Source organism: Trichomycterus rosablanca, chromosome 12 (assembly GCF_030014385.1).
Source record: "Trichomycterus rosablanca isolate fTriRos1 chromosome 12, fTriRos1.hap1, whole genome shotgun sequence".
Classification (NCBI taxonomy): domain Eukaryota; kingdom Metazoa; phylum Chordata; class Actinopteri; order Siluriformes; family Trichomycteridae; genus Trichomycterus; species Trichomycterus rosablanca.
In genome coordinates, this window is record NC_085999.1 from 39,507,623 (window position 1) to 39,523,023 (window position 15,401).

The window sequence follows — 15,401 nt, forward strand, 5'->3', positions numbered from 1 at the left end:
GGACCCAGAGGTTGTAGATCAGGACGTATCTCAGCAGGATAAACCGCTCCAGGCTAAACGGATGCTCATCAGCGACGTGCACTTTCAGCTGTAAGGCATTAACTTAGCAAAGCAGCGATTTACTTTAAGTTAGCACGCCGGTGTAAATCTTAACAGGAACGTGACTTGTTTAGCTGATCTAACATTACACACCCTCATATACCAAACTCAGGACACGGGTTCAGACCTCGAGGGTGAGAACAGCTTCAGGAAGATGAAAGCTCGCTCCATGAGATGCTTCACGTCGTCGTTTTGCTAGTACGAGAAGAGAATATAAACGCTACGCTGCACCTTCTGTGTCTGATTTATCAAATCAAATCAAGGTTTATTTGTCACGTACAGTCAAACACAGTAAACTAACAGTAAGGTGTGTCTGTAACTGCTCGGCTACACTAGTGTGAAGGAAAAGTAGAAATATACATTAAATAATTTATTTATAATATTACCAATTAACAACAATACACACAGATCAGCCATAACATTAAAACCACCTCCTTGTTTCTACACTCAATGTCCATTTTATCAGCTCCACTTACCATATAGAAGCACTGTGTAGTTCTACAATTACTGACTGTAGTCCATCTGTTTCTCTGCATGCTTTGTTACCCCCTGTCATGCTGTTCTTCAATGGTCAGGACCCCCACAGAGCAGGTATTATTTAGGTGGTGGTTGATTCTCAGCACTGCAGTGACACTGACATGGTGGTGGTGTGTTAGTGTGTGTTGTGCTGGTATGAGTGGATCAGACACAGCAGCGCTGCTGGAGTTTTTAAACACCTCACTGTCACTGCTGGACTGAGAATCGTCCACCAACCAAAAATATCCAGCCAACGGCGCCCCGTGGGCAGCGTCCTGTGACCACTGATGAAGGTCTAGAAGATGAGCGACTCAAACAGCAGCAATAGATGAGCGATCATCTCTGACTTTACATCTACAAGGTGGACCGACTAGGTAGGAGTGTGTAATAGAGTGGACAGTGAGTGGACACGGTGTTTAAAAACTCCAGCAGCGCTGCTGTGTCTGATCCACTCATACCAGCACAACACACACTAACACACCACCACCATGTCAGTGTCACTGCAGTGCTGAGAATCATCCACCACCTAAATAATACCTGCTCTGTGGGGGTCCTGTGGGGGTCCTGACCATTGAAGAACAGCATGAAAGTAACAAAGCATGTAGAGGAACAGATGGACTACAGTCAGTAATTGTAGAACTACAAAGTGCTTCTATATGGTAAGTGGAGCTGATAACATGGACAATGTGTGTAGAAACAAGGAGGTGGTTTTAATGTTATGGCTGATCTGTGTATATTCACATTCTGCTTTGACATTTAAATGTTTATTATATCATCTGTTCTTATACTTTTGTTTTTATATAGATAGAAGAAATAAACACAGTTATTTGTCTGAATCTCTAAACTCAACAGTGTAAAATCGGAAAGAAAAGTTAATTAAAAGTCTCAGGCTCATGTAAAGCGTCTCTTATTTGTTCCGACGCTTAATGTAATCATTATAACACGTTGTGTCATGCAACACAGGGTAACACCTCACACAGAACACCTCAACCCTAAAATCCCTAGGAAAATATATAATATACGATCATATACAGAGGATTAAAGACACTGGGGCAGCACCTTAGTGACAATATATAAACGTCAAATAATATAAAAGAGACGCTGCTGAAACTGCTGTGAATTTATGTAAAGGAAGTCAAGGATCAACAGGTGAAGCTTATTAGTGTTTCATTAACCCGGCTGATGGTTTTGTACCTAAGACCCCTGCTGGACAGGTGAGGTACTGCATCATGCTGATTATAGATCAGGTTCACCTGCTGCTAATCAACTTACATTTTATAAAACTAGCTGGTTTAGCAGCTCTTTTCTCTCTGTAATATAAAATAATGCTGTCAGTGGCTCTTCTCAATTTATGTTTGGTTTATTGTTCTATATTATAGTTACATTAATAAAAGTGTTCAGTATAAATCAGCAGGAGTTTATTATTATTTACTAAAGCTCATGTTTACAACGTATTTCAGTTTCTTCATTAAACTCTTCCAAAAGGAGTGAAGTGTAGTTAAACAGACCTGTGTGTTGAGCTGATAAAATGGACAGTGAGTGTAGAAACAAGGAGGTGGTTTTAATGTTATGGCTGATCGGTGTATCTGCGAGTTCTGATCCGAATCTTTGACTAATTCGTCTCAGATCTTTATTTTCTTGAGGCCTCCAGGTTCCTCTTGAACGCTTCTCCTCTCTGAAACTCTTCTGGTCTTGAAATCAAATAAAATTGAATTATAGTTCTGAAATTCTGGCTTTGATTTCCTGCACGATTGCTGCAGCGCATTTACTCTCAGCGTCGCATGGAGAACGCCAGCGTAGCCTCACCTTCAGCAAACCAATTCTATGGTCACAAGTTCCCATATGCATGAAAACTGACATTAGTACATTAAATCTGGTGTGGATGAGTACTGCATGATACCAGGTCAGTTCAAAAACCTGATGACCCACCCTGCTTCCTACTACCTACCAGTAGAGAGGATTCTAATCAGACCTGGGGGGTATTCCAGAAAGCGGGTTAAGTGATTAAACCGGGTAAGTTAACTCAGAATTAACGAAAACTCAAAATTTACTTTCAAATAATAGGTTATATGTGTGCTTTAAACCACCTAAGCCCACCAACAACCCAGGTAAAACAACCCAAAAGTTTATAAATCTGGGCCAGTGATAGCTCAGTGGTTAAGGTACTGGACTAGTAAACAGAAGGTTGCTGGTTCAAGCCCCGCCACCACCAAGTTGCCACTGTTGGGTCCCTGAGCAAGGCCTTTAACCCTCAATTGCTCATCGTGTTCTGCTCATTGTGTAAGTCGCTTTGGATAAAAGCATCTGCTAAATGCTGAAAATGTAAATGTATGTAAATGTATAAATCTCTTGCAATATACTGACCAGCCAAACAACAGATTATCTTTAAAAATAACATTATCTTGGAAAATAACGAAACTCTGTCCCTTTAACTCCTGCTTAGGCTCAATCAATGTTGTGACCATAAAAGTATTTCTTTTCTTTTTAAAGATCTTTTTTCAGGTGCTGCTACTATTAAAAAAACATTCATAGAGTTCAATACTATATTGCAGCCAAGAGACTGTAAAAAAAAAGTGCTCTTCCCAAGTGAAAGATTTAATCTGACCAGTTATAACAGGTAAGTTTATACAGTAGTTCCTCACATTAGAATGTTTAAGCAATATGGCACAAGTGAGAGTGGTGATACATTCTTAATAATGTGGGTGAGCAAGAACAACATCTGGTTATATGGACTGTACTCTGCTAGATGTGAACATTTAAATGGAACCAGTGGGCTGCGAATGATGTTTCTCAAGTCCATATGCAATGCAAGTACAGAGAATAGCGCAGACTGAGGAAGCAACCAATAGCTGATCTGTTGCTGCACAGTTTGTGTTAGTCGTCGTCTAGTCCTCCATCAGTGCAAAAACAGATTTTTATTCATAACTTCAATAGCATTTAAAGTATTCAGTATATTAATAACGTCAATAGCTTTTAAAATATTAAAATTAAAAAAAAAAAATTTTAAATAAATAATTAGACTAAATTAGTCCTTTTTTTCCCCTGTATTTTTAATATGACATATATCCTACATTTGTCTGAACAGTTTCTAATCCTAAACTAACGTGTATGCACAAAACAAAAATGCTTCAGCTCACATGTAGAGTTGCAACTAACGATTATTTTCCTAATCAATCTGGTGATTATATTTTTTGATTAATTGATTAGTTGGATTACTTAAAATACAAAAACAGAAACAATATTTACAAAAAAAACAATATGTAAATACATATTAAAACATCCACAACACTAGTATGATTTTGTTTCTTAATTTTGTTTAATCAAGCTGGCTGTTTAATTATTTTATGGCATATTAAATACCACCATGTACCTCTATAATAATAATGCTATTTCCTGATTTTCACTGTAAAATCACACATACGAGTAATTCAGTCATTAATAAAGAGCCACAGACAACACTTGCACATTGAAGACTTAAATTAAATTAAAGACTGCAACATAACTTGAAGGAAGCTTTTGTATTTTAGCTGCCCATAATGACTTGGTTACAGTGTAAAATGTTTTACATGTACTGATAAATATGCAGAAATACTTAAAAAAAAAAAAACCTCTTTGTTTACTTTGCAGGTGGAGAATGCAGAGACGCCCTGAATTACTACCTAACTTTATTAGTTTTTTCCCTATTTTCCATTTATTCATTTACATTAGAATTTATATATATTTTTTCCATTTTCCACTGATTAATTTACATTAATTGCTTGATAATAATAATAATAATAATAATATATAATAAATACAATATATTCTAACTGATTTTACCTCAGTTTATAAGGGATAGAAAATTTGAGGGATTGTTCTTTTTTCATGTTTCGTTGATTCAATTGAATTTGATTGATGATCATAAAACATTTTTTAAAATAAATATGTTTGCATTGATTTTGCCTCAGTTTATGTCACATGAATTGTTTGAATTAGACCATTATAGCAAATGTTATCAGAGTGATTCAGTTATTATTTTAATAATAATAAGTTAGAAGGTGGCAGTAAATATTTAATGACTAGATAAGATAATGAGGGTAGAATTACTAAGTGAATGCACATGTAACGGGTTGAAAGTGTGTGTGTGTGTGTGTGTGTGTGTTGAGAATAAATGTGCAGAGTTAAACAGATTCTCTCTCTGCCTGCAATCTCCTTCATCCAATATATCACAGAGACAGAGGGATTAACTTTGTCCTGGATTAACATTATCTGTAGTTCTGTTAAAAGTTTGTTAAAGTAACATTTAAAGCATTTAAAAATGTGTTTGGGTTTGTTCTTTAACTTGTATTAAATGTCTTGAGAATATTAAGAAAACTGACAAAAAACTGACAAAATAACGTTGAAGGAATGTTCTAATAAAACATTCATACAACCAAAATGGAACGTTAAGGGAACGTTCAGAGGACCTTATTTAAATTAAACCTTATTTATATGTTCTTAAAACATACCAAGACAATGTTCCCAGTATGTTAAATTATGGTTGCAAATGAGGTTTAGGTAACGTTCTATGAATAACTTTTAAAAAACGTTCTGAGAACATCAAGAAAACTGGACAAAATAATGTTGAGGGAACATTATAATAAAACATTCATACAACCAAAATGGAACATTAAGGGAATGCTCAGAGGACCTTTAATAATAATAATAATAATAATAATAATAATAATAATAATAATAATAATAATAATAATAATGAAAATAATAATAATAATAGTAATAATAATAATAGCAATAATAATAATAATAATGAAAATAATAATAATAATAGTAATAATAATAATAATAATAGTAATAATAATAATAATAATAATAATAATAATAATAATAATGAAAATAATAATAATAATAGTAATAATAATAATAATAATAATAATAATAATAATAATAATGAAAATAATAATAATAATAGTAATAATAATAATAATAATAACAACAAGAACTCCATTGGTTGCTCCACCATGATTCGTCCACCATGTTTGTAGTTCTTTGTGAATAAAGTCGTGCTGCACTGAATGCTGGGATTGATCTTCAGCGCTGAGGAGGCGTCGGACGCTCCCTCGTTATTCAGTCAGATCATCACTCAGAATTAAGGCGCCTCAGTAGGAGCATTTTAAGGGAGGTAAGAATGTAGACACGCCCTCTTCTCTGTAGTGTAGAATGATGGGAAATGTGTCTGTGTACAGAGAGAGAGCATCATACAACAGAAAAAGAGCAAACCACACAGTACAGATTTTATTGACTTGATTTTATTTTATGACTATTATTTTTAGATTGAAGCCCGGGTCCTGCATGGATTCCTCAGCACATTTCCATCATTTCTCTCCAGCTCTGCTCCCTGGGGGACATCACGCCTGTCTCCAAAATCACGTCAGAGTGGATTCAGGGAGGTGAGTATGTACTCGGGGACAACGATCGACCCTCGGGCTGGAATGTACAGAGTACAAATAAAACCTGAGCTACTTACAACAGCAAAACTAACCCAAAATACTGACAGGTTATAACATCTCTCTTACTGACTGATCATGTTTATAATAGAAATCGTGCTAAATGCTTGTAGTCTTTAATCATTTGTATAAATTATAATTCTGTCAGGCTTCAGACTACAAGCTGTGGTGAATAAATCCATCCTTTCAAGAAAAACATCAAAGAGTTCAGTATAAATTTTTACCCAACATGCTTTGTTCTATTCAGTACCGCTTTCCCGCGGCTCTGGAAATCACTCGCTCCTCGGATCCTGCCAGTGGCGCTGATTGCTCCTCTCACAATAGCGGCATCACACGTGGCGTCTCTGGTCTGGTCGTGAATGAGGCGAGTCTCTCTCGAGCCCACACAGCTGGGCACCGCAGCCGGCATGAATGCCCACGGCAGATTGGCGTCGTATAACACGGGGCCGTACAAAAGGGGCCGAACGTGGTTCAATCAATGACCTATTGAAATATCAGGCGGTGCGGGACGGCGGGAGGGATGGCTGGGCGTCGCTGACGGGCGGTTATACACCGTAAGTGAGGAGGATCTTCTGTTTCAGGAACGCTCATCACTTCCTGCTCCCGCCGCTCAGGGGAAATTACTGATGCAATTACGAATTACAGCGGGTTTAATTAAAGCGGATTAATTACTGATGATCAGGAGACGATGACGTATCATCTCATGTACGTCGTTATTAGCTGTTCACAACAAAAGTAGAAGCTGTAAGGGACGTATACAGTACTGTGAAAAAGTATTTGCCCCCTCTGTGATGCCACATTTAACACCAGAAGCATCGTGCCAAGTTAACGGAATGTTTCGGTTGGAAACTTGGTGTTGCCACCGGTCGGCTGGGCGCCATCTAGCGGGCATAATCGGCAGTGCCTGCAGCAGACACGTTTCTGCTAGGGCAGGATGACCGGACTATGTGGGCGGGGTATTCAAACGCTGTGTAAGGACCCTGATTGGCGGATAGAGGCACCTGTGCAGAATGCATGGGTGGATAAGGGTTCCGCTAAGGGCTGCGTGCGGGTCGGAGGAGGCGTGAGCAGCGATATACCCTCCTCGACCAATCAGGGATCCACCAGCAGCGGAAGACAGATTGGCTACGCTAAATTCGGAGAAAATGCAAAAATAAAATAGAAAGAAAAATGAGGGTTGAGGGCCTTGCTTAAGGGCCCAACAGCAGCAACCTGGCAGTGGTGGGGCTTGAACCAGCGACCCTCTGATTACTAGTCCAGAACCTTAACCTCTGGGCTACGGCTTGCTCACTGTAGGAGTATATATATATATAGAGGATCCCTGACTGGTCGAGGTGGGTATATTGCTGCTCACGCCTCCTTTGGCCCATATTATCAGCCCTTAGCGGAACCCTATCCCACCCATGCACTCTGCACAGGTGCCTCTATCTGCCAATCAGCGTTTCAAGATCCCGCCCACATAGTCCGGTCATCCCGCCCTAGCAGGGACGTGTCTGCTGCCAATTACGCTCACTAGATGGTGCCGAGTTTCGAACCGAGGAGTTCAGAATTTCTGCGCTTTCTCTCAGTGCTTCGACATAAAGAAGCATCATTTATGAAAATAAAGATCTAATCTGTGATGAAAATGTTCCCACGTACTGAAGCTGTAAGATAAAATTACAGCCGATTCTCCTCCTGCTTAACAAATCGTTTCAGAGCTGAAAGTGCTCACAGTGATTATCATCCACTTACAACGACTTTACTTTCCTTTTTTTACTGACTGAGACTTTATAAAGAGACAATTTAGTTTGATCGGCTTGTAAAGGAAAAAAACAAAAGATCTCGGATAAGAAGTGATCACAGTGTTCATGTGTGTGTTTAGTTTCTGCTACTGCTGCATTCTACTAAACAATATTGTACAAAATAGTTTGTTTTTTATGTATTTGTTAATAAAAGAGCAATTAAAGTTTAAATTTAAATATCAAGAGTTTATGTAATGATGCAGGAATACATTTGAGGTTAATAATAATAATAATAATAACAATAATAATTATAATAATAATAATTATTATTATTATTATTGTTATTTTTATTATTTTTGTTATTATTATTATTATCATTTTTATTATTATTATTATTATTATTATTATTGTTGTTATTTTATTATTATTATTACTATTATTATTCTTATTCTTATTGTTATTATTATTATTATTATTAATATTATTTTATTCTTATTCTTATTCTTATTCTTATTCTTCTTCTTATTATTATTATTATTATTATTAATAATTTAATATACAGTATACTGTATGGCCAAAAATATGTGGACACCTGACCAAAAGCTTGTTGGATATCCCTGCTGCTCAGACTTTGTACGCCGGGATGTCCTTCCTGACACAACACTCCTATTTCTATTATTATTTTATATTCCTTTTTCTCCCAGTTTAGTCGTAGCCAGTTCCTCTTTTTCTGCTGGAGACCCTGATGGTATATTCTCCTGTGTCATACCCTACCCTCCCTCCGTCGCGTGTGTGCTCCACCGAGCCTTTCTTATTCACCCGTACTTCACTTCTGTACAGGCGCCTTTAGTCACCCACTTTTTAGTCACGTCTTTTCCCACCCAGCAGATTAGTGGCCGATTTTGTCTGCTGCACCACGCGCACTGCTGATCTTGCCCGCTAGGGGGCGCCCAGCTGATCGGTAGCAGAGCTGAGATTGGAACTCGGAAGGCCTTGTCCTCATTTCTGGCTGCATCCTACAGCTGAGGAACCAGACGATGTTCTCACGTTCTCACTTCTGTTTATTTGAGCTCCAGACGTGATTCACGCAGCTCAGTGATGGCGGTTCGAGCGCATCAGCACAACACAGATTTTAATTAGCAGTGCGGCAGGGGACGCCGCCTCTCACGCTCCCGCATATCAAAATCTCACAATGATGTTTTCTTCTTCTGAGACGAACCATTGCCCTCGCAGCGGTGTACAATAGATCTGCCGTCACAGCGGTGCACTAAATAAGTAAATAAATAAATACATAAATACATAAATAAATAAATAAATACATAAATAAATAAATAAATAAATAAATTAATTAATAAATTAATAAATAAATAAATTAGTTTATAAATAAATAAATAAATAAATGACAAACAAATAAATAAATAAATAAATAAATAAATAAATAAATAAATAAAAAGATAGATTAGTTAATAAATAAATAAATGACAAGTAAATAAATAAATAAATAAATAAATAAATAAATAAATAAATAAATAAATAAATAAATAAATTAGTTAATAAATAAATAAATAAATAGATTAGTTAATAAATAAATAAATGACAAATAAATAAATAAATAAATAAATAGATCAATAAAAAAAATGATAAATAAATAAATAAATAAATAGATTAATAAATAAATGATAGATAGATAGACAGACAGACAGACAGACAGACAGACAGACAGATACATAGATACATAGATACATAGATACATAAATGATAAATAACTTAATAAATAAATAAATAAATAAATAAATAAATAAATAAATAACTTAATAAATAAATAAATAAATAAATAAACAAATAACTCTCGTACATGGGGAGTCACACACTGATCTCCACGTTCCTCCACTTCTGTACAGCATTTTGAGGCATCTGTGCACAGCGCCGAAGACTCCGCCCAATTTTTAGTCACATATTTTCTCACCCAGCAGACTAGTGGCCAATTTCATCTGCTGCCCTGCCGATTGTGTCCGCTAGGGGGCGCCCAGCCGATTCGAACTCAGTGTGCTGGTAGCGTTTTTGCTTGTTCGATGTTCACTGTGAGTTTAAAAAGTAAGAGATGAAAGCAATTCCCGGGATAAACGGCACCGATGTAAAATAATTCCCACGTTCACACGCTGCAGCTCCCTCACCGCCCTGCCACCTCGGCTCCGTTTGATCAGGTAGAAATCGACCCCGGAGAGTCGGGATCTGCTTCCACGGCCTGTTACGCTGGGTTTATAAACGCGCCTGCCCCGCGGCGGTGTCCGGCCCCCTGGGGCCCCCTGCCCTGATTGGCTCTGCGCTTGCTTTGGAGAGGAAGGAGACGGAGCTCTCTGAAGAGTGTGTGGACGGGGAATTAACCAAACTGCAGAGCCTGGAAAAAAGGACGTGAAGGAACAAAGTAGAAGTACAAATGTGACAAACGATGTACTTGCCTCACAGCAAGAAGGTTCTGGGTTCGATTCCCAGGTGTAGCGGTCAGGGTTCTTTCTGTGTGGAGTTTGCATGTTCTCCCCAAGTCTGTGTGGGTTTCCTCCCACAGACCAAAGACGTGCAGTCCGGTTCATTAGAGCTGTGTGTGTGTGTGTGTCCTGTGATGGACTGGTGACCCGTCCGGTGTTTCCTAGCTTACGCCCAGTGAATTGCACCCACCGCAAACCTGACCAGGATAAAGCTGTGGTAAAACAGACACTAAAAGAATGTAGTTGCATGATTCTAAAGTGCATAAGTGGCTCGGTGGGTAGCACTGTCGCCTCACAGCAAGAAGGTCCTGGGTTCGATTCCCAGGTGGAGCGGTCCGGGTCCTTTCTGTGTGTGCGTGGGTTTCCTCCAGGAGCTCCGGTTTCTACCACAGTACAGATGTGCAGTTGGGTTAATTGGAGATACTAGAAATCACCCTACGTGTGTGTGTGTCCTGTGACGATCTGTCCAGGGTGTCTCATAGCTAACACCCAGTGAATTGCACCCACCACGACCCTGACCAGGATAAAGCGGTGGTGAAACAGACAGTGAATGAATGAAGTTGCATAATTTGAAAATGCGTAAGTGGTTCGGTGTTTGGTGGGTAGCACTGTCCCCTCTCAGGAGAGAAGGGTTTGGGTTCAATTCCCAGATGGAGCAGTCTGAATCTTTTCTGTGTGGAGTTTGCATGTTCTCCCTGTGTCTGTGTGGGTTTCTTCTGGGTGCTCCGGTTTTGTCCTACAGTTCAAAGATGTGCAGTCAGGTTAATTAGAGCTACAAGTGTGTGTGTGTGTGTGTGTGTCCTTTAATGAACTGGCAACCCGTCCGGGTTTTCACCAGATATATTGCACCCACTGCGACCCTGACCAGGATAAAGTGGTGATAAAACAGACACTAAAAGAATGTAGTTGCATGATTCTAAAGTGCATAAGTGGCTCGGTGGGTAGCACTGTCGCCTTACAGCAAGAAGGTCCTGGGTTCGATTCCCAGCTGGAGCGGTCCGGGTCCTTTCTGTGTGGAGTTTGCATGTTCTCCCCGTGTCTGTGTGGGTTTCCTCCGGGTGCCCCGGTTCCATCCCGCAGTCCAAAGACGTGCAGTCAGGATACCTGGAGATACTAGAAGCTAGTAAACAAATGCTGTCATCTTTTTACTAAACCGGCGCAAATTCCCACACACACTTGAAAGTCTTGTGAGAAGCTCCTCAGGAGGGCGGCTGTTGTTCCAGTCTGCACGCCTCACTGATTTTGGAAGGTGTTCCTCAGATGTCGGGCGTTCACATACTTTATTCCTCGCGTCGTATTTTTAACCTGTTCGACTGTCGTGTTGGAATAAACGGGCGAGTGAAGAGACGCCGTCAGGTTTCGTTTTATCTTATATTTCCTGCCGATTCTGCTGCCCCGGCGGTGTCGCCCAATAAAAGCAACTTCAGAGGAATCAGATATAAAACTCCTGCATTTTCCCCGGACTACGACGGCTGGCAGAGGTATGGCGCTGCATTCTGATTAAAAAGTGCCTCCTTTTTTAGGATGTTGCCGTTTACTATTTTATTTCTGCATCTTCTCCTTTTTTTCTCCCAGTTTAGTCGTAGCCAGTTCCTCTACATCTGCTGGAGACCTCGATGGTGTACGAGGAGGGTACGTTGTCCTGACACGCCCTCTTTCAGACACGTCCCTGTGGGGCAGCTGTAGCCTAGTGGTTAAGGTACTGGTTCAGTAATCAGAAGGTTGCCGGTTCAAGCCTCACCACTGCCGGGTTGCTGCTGTTGGGCCCTTGAGCAAGGCCCTTAACCCTCAATTGCTTAGACTGTATACTGTTACAGTATTGTAATAATCGCTTTGGATAAAAGCGTCTGCTAAATGCTGAAAATGTAAATGTAAATGTCCCTGCTCCACCGACCCCTTCTTATTCACCCGTACTTTGGTGGATCAGCGCATGAAGTCGGTCACTTGCTGATCTCCACGTTCCTCCACTAACTAGGGTCCTTACACAGCCTCCAAGACCCCGCCCACTTTTTTGTCCCGTCTTTTTCCCACCCAGCAGACCGGTAGCAGAGCTGAGACTCGAACTCGTGGAGTTGAATATTGCGCTGTGCTGTTTTGGGTTATCGTGTTGGCACAACATCATGCCCAGATGTGTTTTTATCTGTTAATGAAACACTGTTGTTCAGACACAGAGGCATAAAGACCCCAGGCATTGGCATTCATCTCACGGTGGGCTGAATGGGGCTGCAGACGGTGATGTTGATTCAGAAGAGAAGAGTGTGGACGGGTTATTACTGCAGTCTGTGTGACTGACAGAACAAAGTGACGCTCTCGTTTCCCCCCGAAGCTTTAAAGGACCAGAATCTCTTTCTGCTCCGACTCTCCAAATGTCACTCGGTGTTCGACGCTCCAGCTGCAGATTTAACCAGGTACCCGTCTCACCCCGTCCTGTCTCACCCCGTCCTGTCTCACCCCGTCCTGTCTCACCTCCCTCCATCACTGTCCAGATATAAATGCGTCAAACATCGAGCCGTCCGGGCGGCCGTCTGAACCCAGAGTCTCAGAAGAGCCGTAAACACACAGACGTATAAAAAATATATTAGATTCTATATGAGCCGTGTGGTGAGAAACTGTTTTCACAAGGACACTGAACAGCTCAGGAAATAAAACTGTAAAACGTGGTGTCGGGTGAAACACGATTGCTAGGACCTGAAGGTGATAAAGAGTTCCAATCTCAGCTCTGCTACCGGTCGGCTGGGCGCCCCCTTACAGGCACAATAGGAAGTGCCTGCAGCACCAAGCCTCTGTGTGCTCTGGTGCTTTGATGTGCCACACCCCTCTCTCCATGAGCACACTAGGTCTCCTGCCACGCCCCAGCACATGATTGGTTCATTTGAACTAATTGGCTCCAGCTGCCCTGTATTTAAGAGGTGCACTGGAGCACACACAGGGGGAAGTGTTTTGTTATTATGTTGCTTTGTTGGACTGCTCTGGTGGCTTGTTTTGAACTGCTCTGGTGTTACCTTGGTTTGGACATTTGGTTAGGACTCGGTTATGCTCTGTAAGCTCTGTTACTAGCTCCTGTGTATAGCTCCTGTTACTAGCTATGTTACTAGCCTTTGTGTTTAGCTTTTGTTACTAATAAATTCTTAGTGTTTGCATCTCTGCGTGTGTGTCCGCCCCTTTGTCTCGCCGTAGCCCCCGTTCGTGACATGGCAGGAGACCTAGTGTGCTCATGGAGAGAGGGGTGTGGCACATCAAAACACCAGAGCACACAGAGGCTTGGTGTGACAATTGGCCACTAATCTGCTGGGGGCAAAAATAAATAAATAAATAAATAAATAAATAAATAAATAAATAAATAAATACAAAGATAATAATTATAATCTCAGCTCTTCTACTTGTTGGCTGGGCGCCCCCTAGCGGGCAATTAAAAGTGCCTGAAGCAAACAAAATTGGCTACCAGTCTGCAGGGTGGTAAAAAAAAAAAAAAAAAGAAATAAACAAATAAATAAATGAGTATCATAAAAGTTTATGAAACCTACTTGTTAATTAATGCTGATTTGTAATTACTGAGTTTATAAGACAATTTTTTAAAAATTATTTATATTAAATTGTTAAATTAAAAATGAGGATTTCGGACGGACGGACGGACGGACGGACGGACGGAGATAGATAGATAGATAGATAGATAGATAGATAGATAGATAGATAGATGAGATAGATAAGATAGATAAGATAGATAGATAGATAGATAGATAGATAGATTAGATAGATAGATAGATAGATAGATAGATAGATAGATAGATTAGATTAGATTAGATTTTTTTAAAGTAAAAAATAAAAATAAAAAACCTTTCATTAATATGATTAAAAATAAAAATGAACAGCACCCTTAACTAAAATAATTAAAAAACTCCCTAATTATTATGATTAAAATTTTACATTTGGCACACTTGTCAGTGCGCTCGCTCTCAGTGCAGGTCACAAGCCCAGATAGAAATAGGAGGGTTGTATCAGTAAGGGCATCCGGGGTAAAATCTGTACCAAGTCTGATATTTCTTTCTGAAGCAACCGAAAGAAAAAAAAAAACCAAGCAGTAATCGATCAGTCGAGTGTCGCCGTGTAATGAAGTTAATTTATTTTTTGGTTAAAGAGCCTCTAGAATCAAACGATGTTATTAAATAAATCATGATTTTCTCATTAACTTTTGTGTTTGTAATGGAGTTTTATTTGGAACGTATTTTATAGCAAAATATAAAACTGATGAACGTTTCAGTGTTTATTAGTCTCACGATCACGTCATTATATTAATCATTTAACTACATTACATTATGAACATTATTGTTATTAATCACAGGAAATTTATTCATTCCAGGCTGAGCAAAAACTGTTTTATTTTGAGCTGCTGAAGCAAAAGGACGGAAGTTTTTAATAACGTGGACCAGTCAGCGACCCCCAGCAGCATATTTAAAGGGTCAGTGTGTAAAGGGAAAGTTAAGAGCCAGAGAGTCGGGGTGATGAAAGGGGAGTTTAAATACTTGAGAGTGCGAAGGGTGGATTGTACAGACTATTGGGGGGTGTGCTAGAGAGGTGAAGAGAGTGCAGAGGGTGGAGTGGGTGGCGTAGAGTGGCAGGACTGATCAGTGATAGAGTGAAAATGAGAGTCTACATGACAGTAGTGAGTGGTTGTGGTGACAGAGGAGGACGTTCAGGACAGGGTGAGATGGAGATAAAGCCGCTTTGGCGCCCCCTATTGGGAGCAGATGTAAAAACAAGTGTAAAAACGAGGACCAGATCCACTGTTGTCCATTGTGTACATTAATTATTCATGTGTATACATTGTATGCCCCGCCCACACAGAGCCAATCATGTCTGTGTAGACGCCTGGCCTGTCAATAGCACCACTGAGATTTAAACCCCCAGATATCAGCGTGATAAACCACTGCTATATTATATATTAAAACCACCTCCTTGTTTCTACACTCACTGTCCATTTTATCAGCTCCACTTACTATATAGAAGCACTTTGTAGTTCTACAATTACTGACTGTAGTCCATCTGTTTCTCTACATGCTTTGTTACCCCCTTTCATGCTGTTCTTCAATGGTCAGGAC